The sequence below is a fragment of the Rattus norvegicus genome, chromosome 2, assembly GCF_036323735.1.
Source record: "Rattus norvegicus strain BN/NHsdMcwi chromosome 2, GRCr8, whole genome shotgun sequence".
NCBI lineage: Eukaryota > Metazoa > Chordata > Mammalia > Rodentia > Muridae > Rattus > Rattus norvegicus.
Genome location: NC_086020.1, coordinates 236116 through 249133, shown reverse-complemented (window position 1 = coordinate 249133; position 13018 = coordinate 236116). Strand labels below are relative to the sequence as shown.

At 44.4% G+C, this 13018-nt stretch overlaps 1 pseudogene; it reads right to left on the bottom strand.

Annotated features, from left to right (window-relative positions):
• Positions 1-13018, bottom strand: part of Nid2-ps7 (nidogen 2, pseudogene 7) — a 35972-nt pseudogene that overhangs the window by 15703 nt on the left and 7251 nt on the right.

Below are 13018 nucleotides of genomic sequence, written 5' to 3'. Positions count from 1 at the left end.
TGGCGAAGCACTCACTTCAGATGGCGAGTTTTAATTTCCTCATCCCCACTAAAAGAGGCAAATAACAGGGGAGAAAACAACAAAAACTTCCTTTTAATATAGTTTATGATCCCAAAGTACATTCCGGAAGAGTTGAGCTGCTTGAAATCTGCCACACATGAATCCCTTGTCAGGGCTACAGAATTCCATACAGAATTACTAAGAAGCCACTTCATAGGCCCTGAAGAGCTTCTCCTTAGAGATCCCCTCTGTCTGACTCTTTTCCAAAGGGAAAGGGCCTCACATTCCCAGAGACAAGTTTTCCAAGAGTCCTCCACACTGGTTCTGAAGGTAAGCCCTCAGTTGCACTGCCAAAACCTGTACAAGAGTCATGACCTCCCAACCTCCCCAAAGAGAAAGAGAGAGTTGCCAGCTAGGAGAGGAGCTCTCCACAGGTTGGGGAGCAGTACAAAGAGGATCAGGTCAGTGTTGCCCAGCTGCAAGGTCTCCATTTTCCTGTTCAGACAGAAAACCAGAAGGCTTCTCAAACATACCATCCAACAAGGGTAAAACATCAACCAGCAGAATGATATCTTTACAACAAGGGATTTGACTATTCAGCCTTACCAAAATGATAACAAAATAAGAAATGAGGTGATTCCTTCCTGGGGGGACAAAGTTCAATGCTCAGTCTTCCTTAAGGATACATTCTCTGAAAGTGTAAGGCAACTGATTCTGGCATCCGATGTTTGGTTGTATGTTACTTTTTCCCCATTCCCATGGGGACACTGATGTGCTTGGGGTATTCCAAATTAACCCCTGTACTGCAGAGTTAAGAGAATGCCTAATGCTTTCACGATGGCATAGTGTATCCTCCTTCATATGTAGTCTTCAAGGACACCCAAGCAGTTTTCTTCAACCCATTTTCATATATCTAGTTATTCTCTATCCTCGCTGTCTTCACTGACATGTGGTGAATTACACACATACTGTTCCTGTGGACTCTAGCTCCATAAATTAAAAGCTCCAGCTAAATCCAAAGTTCTTGATCAACAACTGTCACCTCTGCACCAACTCAACACACACCATTCCATGTTAAAGCATCCAGGGACCAGCTTGATGCATACTATTAGCTGTCAATCTGATGCTCTCTATAACCATCCAGGAAACAGTCACCAGGCATGTCTCTGATAAAGTATCTTGATTAGATTAATTAAGGAGGGAAGACCCACCCTAAATATAGACACCACCATTCCCTGGGCTCAGGCTTGCACTGCATACAAAGAAGAAAGAAAGCTTAGAAACAACACCCATCTTTCTCTGCTTCCTGGCTACAGATACAATGTTTCCATCCTTTTCTGAAGCAACTTCCACGCTGCCATCCCTCTCCCAGGATGCAGCCCAGACTAGGGCAAGCTCTCCTACCACTCACACTCAGTTTCCATTCCTGTGGTCCTTCCAACCCAAAGGAAATTCCTCATCAACAAAAACCTTCGACATACTATCTAACTCAGTTCTAGATAACACCCTCCTCCCCAGTGAGAACACATCAGCCTTCCCCTGACACCAAAAATACACAGAGCAACAACGACAACGACGACGACGACGACGACGACGACGACGACAACAACAACAACAACCCTAACAACAGCAACAAGAACAAAAAATGGTACCCATCATTACTCAGATCTTCCGGCCATAACCTCTTTGCTCTATGAAGTGACAGTTTAAGAAATCTCAGATTAACTAAATGTACATTTGTTCATTTTAGTAATGCAGTTGCACCATGCCATTCTTGCATGCCAGGTAGAACACTCTATCACACCCAAAGTGAACATCCTGGAGTTGGAGAAGAGAGCAGAAATATTTCACACTGTAAAGATATTATTCCTCTGATGTCATTTCCAGTGACTAATATTAATATTACTATAACAGATGTAAGAAAACTATGTAGAGATCACAGAATCTTCCAGGCAAAGGAGATTGGTATGTGCCAAAATCTACCTCAAAAATAAAATAAAATCTATCAAAGCAAGAGTTCAATCCCAGGGTCTTCAAAGTATTCAGAAGAGCCTTCCACAGGAGTAATTGAAAACACATCTTGTGCTCAAAACCTCATCGAATGGAACAAGTCCTGAAGCCCATTCAGCCTATGGCAATATATGAAGAACAATATGGATGTTTGGAAAAGTTAAAAAAAAAGAAAGCTACAGAATTTTCCCCACCAAATTCCCCTAGAAAAAGATAAGAAAAACAAAGGGGAAAAAAACCCAAAACAGTAATTTGGAAAACCCTCCATTTAAAAAGTACTTATAAAGAGGTCCAGAGAAGGCTCGAAAGGTAAATAAATCCCTTGCCTTGAAATCCGAGTTCAGTTTCAGGAACCCATGTAAAAGGAGAGAACTAGTAATGGGAGGATCTCCTCCCAATCTCTGCATGTGCACCCTGCTACGTGCACACATAAATCATACAAAAACACATACCATACATGTCCTACACACATACCATACACACACCCCACATAAATATCATGCACACACAAGTGACCTCAATGCAGTATTCACATACCATACAAACACCACATACTCACACACAACATGCACACACCATATGCATATAAACACACCATACAGACACACACAAGCACACACATCATGCACATACACACATCATACACACATACCATAAACAGACACACACATCACACACAAACACATACAAACACACAGATAATGTGCAAATGCAGACATACATACACATCATGAACATGCAGACACACAATTTCATATACAGCATAAACATAGATTATTTACATACACACACACCATACTTAGACATACATATTCACATGTAGCATGTAAACATATACGTACACATACATGCACACACAGAGAGAGAATAAAATGAAATAAATCAACCAAGTCCTTACATAAATGAGTTCTACCACAAGATCTTTACATGGCAGGAACAACACATCGCCTTGGTTAATTCTCATGACAACCCTAAAAAGTCAGCACTACCATGTCAATCTACAGCTTAGAAAATGAAGACTGAGGGCTTGTGTCTTCCAAGACCACTGCTGCAAGTGTTTTCTGCCTTACTCCTGACTTCACAAGTACCTGGAAGGTGTAATGAAAGAATTACTGTGTCTATGGGTGTTGCTCATTCATGAAGGACTTACTTAGCTAACCTTCATGAGGACTTGTGTTCAAGTCCCAGAACTGCAAAATTGAAGGAAGAGCTGGGAATATGGTTCAGTGTGAGGAGTGGCTATTCAAGCATAAGCACCTGAGTTTGATCCCTAGAATACACACTGAACAAAAACAGTCATGTTGTCTGTCAGTCCCAGATCTGTAGTCCCATAAGAAGGAAGGCAACTCCTCGAGCCTCGTCACCCAGCAATCAATCCTGGCTTAGCTGCTGAGTACTGGGTCAGGGGGAGGTGTGCCTGAAATGATTTGAAAGGGAGCTGGATAGAGTGCTCAGCAGGTTAAAGGCACTTACCTCAGAAGCCTGATGACCAGAGCTCAATTCCTAGACCCCATCAAGGGGGATTAGCAGAGAGCTGACTCTGAATTTGTGTTCTGACTACCACAGTGTCAAAGCATGCACACGTAGGCAGAACAAATAAATAATTTTTAAAAGGTGGATAGTGCCTAAGGAATGACCCTCAAAGTTCTTCTCTGGTCTGCACACACATGCATCTCCACAAAATTGTGAGCCATGCATGAATGTCTGTGTGTGCCTGCACATGCTCACACATGCGCAGGCACACACAGAGACACAGGTACCGCATGCACGGACACCAAAAGGAAACTGTCAAAGACTGTTTCTAATGAAATGTTGCTAATGAAATGCGAATCCTAAGTAGTAAACTCATCTCTCTGGGGCTGTAACCTTCATGTCAAATAAACACTAAAACACTTGGGACCCACCGCAGCCTCAAGACCCCGGAGCCTCAGTGCAAATGCTTCTTGCTCTAATTTTTGTTTGTTTGTTTGTTTTTTCTGTTGCAAGTGGCTAGCTAATTCAGCTGAATTTTCCTTGGGAGCAGCAGAACAGTAATTTCATCGTGAGGTTATCATCAGAAGCATCCTTCACAGCAACTTCACTCCAGTTCACAGTTCCTCTGAATATGGCTCCAAGAACTGTCCCAGCACCAAAGCCACAATGAACACTAAAACACTAACCTTATTTATTAGATGTCTTCAGAAAAAGCACAGCGATTGTTACTGTAACTACTTATATGATTCGTGTACAGAAAATGGATCTTGCATGAAAAGTGTAAGAAAGGGGAAAAGTATGTCTTCTAAGGTGACTTTGCCTCACTTAAGGCAGATTTGGAAATTATTTTCTCTTCTGTGATATAAACAGTTATTACTGTACTTATCCTGTGGGACTGTGTCGAGAAGACAATATAAAACACTCCTGCAAGAAGGTAAGGAGAGGGGGGCAGAGGGATGGCTCCCTGGTTGAGATCATTGGCTCTTCTTCCAGAGGACCCATGTTCATTTCCCAGCACTCACATGACAGCTCACAACTGCAGGTACTCGGGTCCAGGGTATTCCATGGGCACTGCATGCAACCGTGTGTAGGCATATGACCCATGTGCATAAACACAATTTTAAAAATTTAAAGAGAAGTCTGATGGTGTGAACAAACAGACTATTTAACAGTTGTCTAAGTAGTTTGCCCTTCGACCCTTACTAACTAAGGTCACCAGAAAGACTGTGGCTCAGCTAGTAGAGTGCCTGGTCAGCCTGCACTCTCGGTTCAGTTCCCATCAAATGGGTAGGGTGTGATGCTGCACACCCACTATCTCAGCACAGGTCAGTCAGGTCAAAAGGATCAGAGATTCAAGATCATCCTCCATTATGAGGTTTGAGGCCAACCTGAGATGCATGGGGGGTGGGGGGGATCAAAAGCAAAACAAAAGGAACAACATAAACGTCAGACTCCCCACTTCAAATCGTTCAAGGCTGCCTACTTCCAGGAACCAATTGCAGTCCTCAGAGGGGACAACGTCTCTACCCTTGAGTGCTCCTGCATCAGATCCCAGAACCCTGCTCTTCTGAAAGACACTGTGCCTGCCATGCCCCTAGTACATTAACCTCCAGTGCACAGGCTGATACATGCTCTGCCTTCTATCCTGGAGAAATTGCTTGCTCACTGAAACCTACCCTAATGGAATCCCTGAATCAAGATGGGTTAGGAGGAAGCTCTAGCTGGAGAGTCTACCATATTACCACAACAAAAGGTTATCAATAGTGTTCCTACTAAATGTAAGAGAGGCCATTCAGAGTAAGAGCATTCTGTTTAGAGTCTATGTCTATTTCAGTGCCGATATAAGGAAAATGTGTAAAAGTAGTTTCTGAATTAACAAATATCAACTATGTTCAGATAGAGATTATATATGATATATATGACTCTCTGCATATATAACCCTAACCCTAACCCCTTACTCCTAACCCTAAACCCTAGCTCCTAACCCTAACCCTGTGACATAGATTTTTTTTAACATTACAGGAGAAGCTGGGAAGGTAGCACAGTCTATGAAGTGCTTGCTGTGTGTGCATGAAGTCCTGATTTGAATGGCAGCACCCAGATCAAAAGAAAGTCGTGGCAGCACACTTGTAATCTATGCCCTGGAGAGAAAAACAAGCAGATCCCTAGGGCTCACTGGCCAGCAAGCCTAGCCTAACTGGGGAGCCCCAGGTCCCAGAGAGACCCTGAGTAGAAAGACAAGATGTCTCCCAAGCAAAGACATTTAAAGTTGACCTCTCGTTCACACATGCATATGCACACATGTGCATGCACACCCACACTCTCACTCATAAATTAAAAAGTTTTAAAAAGACTGTAAAAAAATATAAATATTAGAATTGGCGACCTAGTTGCTTGTATTAGAAAAGTTTATTTTTTTCCACTATAATTTTGTTATACATGATATTAGATAAACGTTTTAAAAAGAATGTATGAATGAATGACTGAGCGAATGAAACTTAACAGTGGGGACTGTCTTCTCTAGCCCTCTAGCTGGCTGGCCTGTGCCAAGGAGGCAGTGTTTGAGTTGAAGGTATTCTGTTGAACTGTAATAGAGATGTCAAACCCAAGGCATTACAAGGCTAGTCAGTAAACAAAACTGGATGTTAACCTGTCAAGTAAGAAACTGAAACTTAAAACAATTTCTCCATCTCTGCTGGTGCAGGTTTTAGGAAAACATGTCTCTTCCTTTAAGTTCACACAACAAACACAGGAACAATGGGCAAGCTCTTAGGGAAGACATCACTTCTGTAGCTCAGAGGCACTAGGGGAGTTAAGGCAAACACAGATTTGCTCCAGGTCTATGGCATTTTACACCCAGGTGGAATTTCACAAGAGGACTCTGTCTCTACCTACACCAGGAATGAGGCCATTTACCCTCACCCACACATACCCGCTTCACATGTTGCCAAGACCAAAGCCAGAGCAGAGTTGGTGTTTTCTCCAGGGAGACTGCAAAGCAGGCTCCTGCAGACAGAAGTATGTAAACTGTTACAAAGGCAATGTGGAGAAAGCTACAAGGAACTTACTAAGAAGTTCATGGCATGCTTGCTCACTCTCCTGTGATGTCAGCTAAGGCTGTGCAGTGTTTTGACACTTTAAACAGTGTTGGCTTTGAAGAGGTGGCTCAGCACCTAGTAGTCCTTTCAGCATGCTAGCTCAAATCTCTGTATCCATTGTCAGTCAAGCAGTTCACAACTGCCTGTATGTAACAACCCCAGCTTCAGGGGGCCCAAGCCCTCTTCTGGCCCTACCAACAAGCAGACACAGAGAAAGACAAACACACACACACACACACACACACACACACACAAACACACACACACACACACGAATAAAATAAAAACCTTATAACGCGTTTTATACAATTGATTATAGTAAAAACGTCATGGGAGCAACGTTAATGACCACTAGGAAGGGTGAGATTTTATACAGTTGTAATAAATGTTATAGAAATGCACTGACCAGAGCATACTAAACAGCAGAACTAGCAAGTGAAAGAATAATATGGGCACTGTGGACCCACTGTTGTCAACGGCAACAATATTAAAGAAATAACTAGAAATGTACACACGAACCTAAGGGTTATTTTTGGTTTCTCCAGACAGGGTTTCTCTGTATTTTGTCCTGAAACTCACTTTGTAGACCAGGCTCGCCTAGAACTCACAGAGATCTGTTTGCTTCTCTGACTCTGCTGGGATTGAAGGTGAGTGACACCACACCCAGCTCATACAAAAAAAAAAAGTTGTTCCTTTTTAAATTTCCCAAATTTTTAATTTTTTGATGAATATATCATTCGAATTATTTGTGTACTTATAGGTGATTCCAGAAAAAAGAAAAAAAAAAAAAAAAACCTGTAAAGTGCCTTAAGTTCCCTCAGAGTCTTTGGTATCTGCACCTTAGTCCCTCATTTTACTAAGCGATTTTCATAGTGTTGAGGAGCAGAATCAAGGGAATGCCTCTTAGCCAATATCTTAGTTTCCTGTTCAAGCCCAACCCTTCTGTTTATTCAGCAGGGTACCCCTTGCTTACCTCTCCAGACCATGCAGCCCCAAACTTGTCCTCCTCCTAGGCGCCCACTTGCTCCCAGGTGGCCAGGAAGAAGTGGGTAGTGGGGAAGCTGGACCCGGTCAGCGGGAAGCCTGTGCACAGGTAGCAAGCAGCCAGACTCAGCACAGCCCAGGAGGTGTCCTCCATACAGGATCCAGCCACTGCTGTGACTAGAGTGGATGTCAGCCAGGAATGGGGCGATGGCTGGGAAGTCAGTAGGTAAATCATCAATGACATATTAAGTCTCCCTGGGTAAGTCCTGGGTGGAGATGATGCCATTGGTGCCCACCTACAATAAGACCACAGGGCGCTGAGACAGTTCAGCAGGTAAGGGCACTCTGCTGTCAAACCTGATGACTTGAGTTTTAGGAACCGACAGACAGTGGGATAAAAAAAAAAAAAATGGTTGTTCTCTGCTCTGCATGAGGTGGCACGTGAATCCCGCCCCACATAAACATTTTTAAAGGGCAAAACGGTGGTCGCTCAAAGTGGTGGTGGGCAACCACCAGTCGAATGCACCTAAGGTTTGAGTTCTACTCGGGTCAAGAAGACTCCCTCCTCTTTGCAGGTTGAGACACATTCAGGGTAACAAACTCAACTTTGGCGACAGTGCTCAAGTGCACTGCGACCCACAGGTGCGGCCACTCATGAACCCACTCATCTTTCTCCACCACTGCACACCTTGGGCACCGTGTCCTTTATTAGATTGCTATGCCTGCGTGCACAGCCTCCCACCGCCCCTAAACACAAACCGCACTAGCAGCCTCAACTTCATCTTCCTGCCTGGGAAGTTAAAGTAGAGGGGGACGGTTCCAGCTCTCCCTTGAAATGATCCTTATTCCTCCACAGTAGGGATCAAGAAGCTGCAGCGCCACCGCTAAGCCCGGTCCCCAGCGGCGATGACAGTTAAACGTTGAGGTTAGTTGCTCCACACCCTGGGAAGAAACTACAACCCCACACCAAGCCACGCACCTCTGGGAGCTGAACTTACATAGAGGTTGCTGAACTGTTCACCATAGAAGCATAGAGGTATTGCTAACTTCACAGCCGGGGAGCTTTCAACGTCGCCCTCCCGTGGCAGCCGATCTCCCCACAACTCCCCGTAAGGAAAGAGCTCCACAGGACACAGAGCCCCGGCTCGTGACAGCAGCACGAGCACCAGGAGCAGCGATAGGCGGTGATGGCGCCTGGCTGTGGGGTCCTAAGACATGCTCATTCCTCCCTGGCTCTGCCCTCCACACCTCGAGTCTCTGCAGGCCACTGTGCCTGCCAGATGCCCACTCGGACCTTTGGTCCGCAATGCCGACCCAAAAACCGCGCTGATTGGCTACAGCTCTCAGCCACTGACCAATCAGCGACTCTGAGAATGTATGCCAGCGGTTACTACAAGGGTTCTCATTAGGTTTCCTAAGACTGCTGTAGTTTGGTGGAGCAGCCAGCCTGGGAAGGTGAGACTGTTGGCCTGATCTGGTCTGGGCTGTCCCAAGTACTCCTGGGCTACCCACGACTCTCCAGTATGGGTAATGACGCTGCAGGAGGTGATCTCCTGGGCTGGAGGGACACTCAGTGCGCGGGCAGCTGTAGGCTCTAAGCGACTGTGCGCTCTAGGTTGGCAGAGCGAGGGAGGGTAATGAGATTACACACTGGAGTTTTCTCCCTGCCCTGGCGTCCCAGGTACCCCTCTCGCAAGAGGCCAGGCCATCAGATAAAGATTCAAAGAAGCTTTGTCTCTATCCGGGGACTGCTCCGCCCCACCCGCATTTCCTGCTGAGAAGCATGCCTTTGTGAAAGGCTGACTCCCAAGTTCTATCCCCAATCCCTGGCTAACCTTTGGGAGGACACTGCCACCCTCTGAATTGTCCTCCCCAGCTGTTTACCTTCCCTGGGGCAAACCACCCCAGCGCAGACTGTGAATCCCACTTTGTGTGACACCATTCAATTGAAGCCTGGAGTGAAGCTGCCTGGCGCCAGGGCTGGACAACAGAGTGTTTTCTCCCAAAGTGAAGGAACTGCCCTAGCAGAGTCCATAACCCTAGCTGCCCTGTAGGGCTGGAAACCTCACAACCTGTGAGGTGCACCTGTGTTGGGGAACCCCCTCCACCATAAACATCCCCTCTGCTCTAAGCCTTGGGAGCCGGATGAGATTTTATTACTATTTAAATATCAGGAGCATGAAATTTCCCACGTATAGCCAATTTTCTCTCAGCTAGGCCCACCCGCCACGGGATCCTTAGAAGCAAAGGTAGTTTTTAAAAAAGCCTTAGACATACTTTAAAGGACTCCCAAAACCAGCTTTCTCGTTGTGTTTTTCCCAGCCATGTAATTCTTAATTATTTATATATTATTTCATATATTTCTTTAAAATTGTCTCCAAGGGGCCAAATACTAAAATCCTTGAAGATACCAGACTGACAGACTCCTAATCAACACAACAGAAAAGGCCCAGAGCAGTTTGTCCCTGCAAGCTGGAGAGAGCTATGTTTTCTCCCTCAGAAAACAAACTGAAGCTTGCACTTTTTTTGCCTCATTTGCCCCCCTGTGACCAACTATTTACATTTTGCTGAGGACAAAATGGTGTCTCAGAGGCAGGAGGCGATTTGACTTGTCCAAATTATTTACTCTTATTTACTCTAAGTTATTTATTTAACCTTATTTACTCTTCCACCCACCTTACATTCTGCCTCTGGCTCAACATTTCTCCTCTGGCTAAGCATTCCTCCATTCAGCAGAACAATAGCTCTAACATTGACTGGAGGTCTAGCCTACAAATTAGAGGCAAACCAAAATCAAAGATGGAATCCCCACAGCTTGATTTCCTAGTGTTCTCTTTCTTGTATAAATGCCCATCCTCCCATGCACTCCTACTCTCCAACAACCCACCCCTGCCAACCTGAGAAGGGTAGGCTAGCTTGTGAATTCTGACCAACAGAATGGGGCCATAGTGATCAGAATTCACTTCAATGGCCTTTCTGTCTTGCCAGTCAACACCATATCTCCACTGGTTCTGAGGAAGCTATATACTGCCTTAGGAGGGCAACACATAGTAAAGAACTCCAGAGAGTCTCTGGTCACCAGCCAGCAAGAATCAAACTCTGCCAAGAGACCTGTAAATGAGCTTCTGGAGTCTTGAGATAGCACCACAACCATGGTTGACTTTGGTTGCAGCCATGTGATAGACCCTTGAAGAAAGGGCCTCATTTAAGCCATAACACATTCTTAATTCATAATGACCCTGAGAATTACTAAATATGTGTTGTCGTAAGGCATTTCATTTGAGAGGAGTTGCTGGACATAAATAGATAACCAAATCAGGAGAACACTGTGCTAAGGAAAATAAACTTGAAGAGTGTTTGGTTTTTTTTTTTTTTGGTTTGTTTGTTTCTTTGTTTGTTTTTTAAGTGATTACTGTCACGTGACTGGTGTATGTCAAAGTTTATCTTTAAACCCAGTTTTGTCTTGTCTCTAGACTTCTACCTTCAACTGCAAATTGTACTGACTCAATGGCATTTACTTTACTTTCCAACGTAACTTAGGTTATATTCGCCACTGGCTATGCTACCAGCTGTCAAATGCCACCTCCTACATTTCATAATGTAGAACAACACTAGTCCCGTTCCCTGTGGTGGGCAAATTTTTCCACCAGTCTACAAATGACCCTTTGTATCCCTCAAGGCATGAAGCAATAGTCTTCAGAATGCTTTCCTGGACAACAACTTGATTTAGAAGCCTCTTGCTTAGCACATACCCCACGTTTACTTACCAAGGTGGAATGTCTTCCCATATCTCTCTTGTGATCCAATTAGACACATTCAGTATGTTTTGGGAGAAGAAATGTTGTCTTATTCTGAGCCTGTCAAATGCCTAGAAATTCGAGGAGTATTTGTTGAGTGAGTAAAGCCAAGCAAGCCATCCTGGGACTAGGACCCAGTTTTGCTGGCCCAGAACAGCGGTCTTTCTCACTGTTTACCCCACCTTTTCTACTAATCGGACCTAATTTGTAATCCTCTTTACCAGGCTGCTTAGCAACACACCCACTACTGTTCTCCAGTTTTCATCAGTCTCTCATTCATTTGGCAATATTCCTGCAAGCTTACCCAGGTGGGTAAGCTATGAGGGCTTTCATGACCTGGACCTCGACATTACTGGCCCATGATCACGATTAGGTTTGGAAACTGAAGCATAAGTACAAGGCTCTAACATACCATGTAGTCACCAGCAAAACAGGCAAACTGACTTTGAAAGTAAAGATAGTACTGGATTTGATTCCTACATAATCTGAGGATCAAGAAGTGAATCCGGCAGAGAGATGGCTGAAGTGAATGGTCTTGTGTCCCTGAATTACAGCTGTGCTTAAACAGACATTCTTTGGAGTTTCTACATTTATTTTTAAATGACTCCATGGCACCAAAAGAGAGGCTTCTTCTTTAATATGTCACTTTGTGTCTTTGGGAAAAGGCAATTTCTGTCATAGCTGTTCCACTAATCAGAGGGAAGAGCTGCTTCTCTGGTACCTATATCTCCGTTTGCAAGGATAGAATTTCTGTGAGCTGCCCAGCTGGCTGAAGAGGCAGAGGCCCCTTTCAAGCTCAGATGATAAGGGACTACAGAAGTGTTTAGTCCTCTTGGATTGGGTCCTTACGGTGACTGACACCATTTGAGAACTGAGATTATTTTATCTCCCTCAAGATAGGGACTGAACCAGACACCATGCTTCCCAATAGATCTCACGTGACTATCCACACATTCCTGTTATGAATACTGTGACCTCAAGAATGATGATACTTCCTGTTATTTTGCTTAGGAAAATGAAAGCACATCTGTTTCTCTGTGTGCAGATAGATGCAAGTTCTCAAGAGCACATTCTATGCATAGGCGGGGGAGCATGCTCAATGGTGAGTCAGTTGAGCATGCTTCATGGTGAGTCAGATGAGCATGCTCCAAGGACAGGCCAGAAGTATATGCTCCATAGACTGTCAGACAAGTATGCCCCATGAAAAGTCAGAGGACCACACTCTCTGTGTAGACCAGCTCTTGTAGTACTCAGGGACTCTTTGCATAACTTTGTTATCCAACTATATTCCAAGGTTGGTGTGATGGCCTGTGAAAAAATAGAATAGGGCAAATTAGCACGTCTTCTCAGACTGAGGCTCATGTGGAATTATGTTGTGCCTAAGAAATACCACGCGCAAGATAGTATTTGATGTAAGATGTACAGTGTATAACGACTGTGAGTCTTGCAGTCTTGTCGTCTGTGTTACTGAGCATGTAGGTTTCCTACAATTTTAAATACAGAGATGGTATGGGGGGCATTCAGATTCTTTCCCAACAGCCTTCCTCTTCTTTTCTTTGGACTCAAAAACTTCATACTGTTCAGATTCTGTGTGCAGCAAAGCTAGGAATGGTGGCCCCCATTCTGACAGACAACTAAAATTGGTCTGGCAGTCAT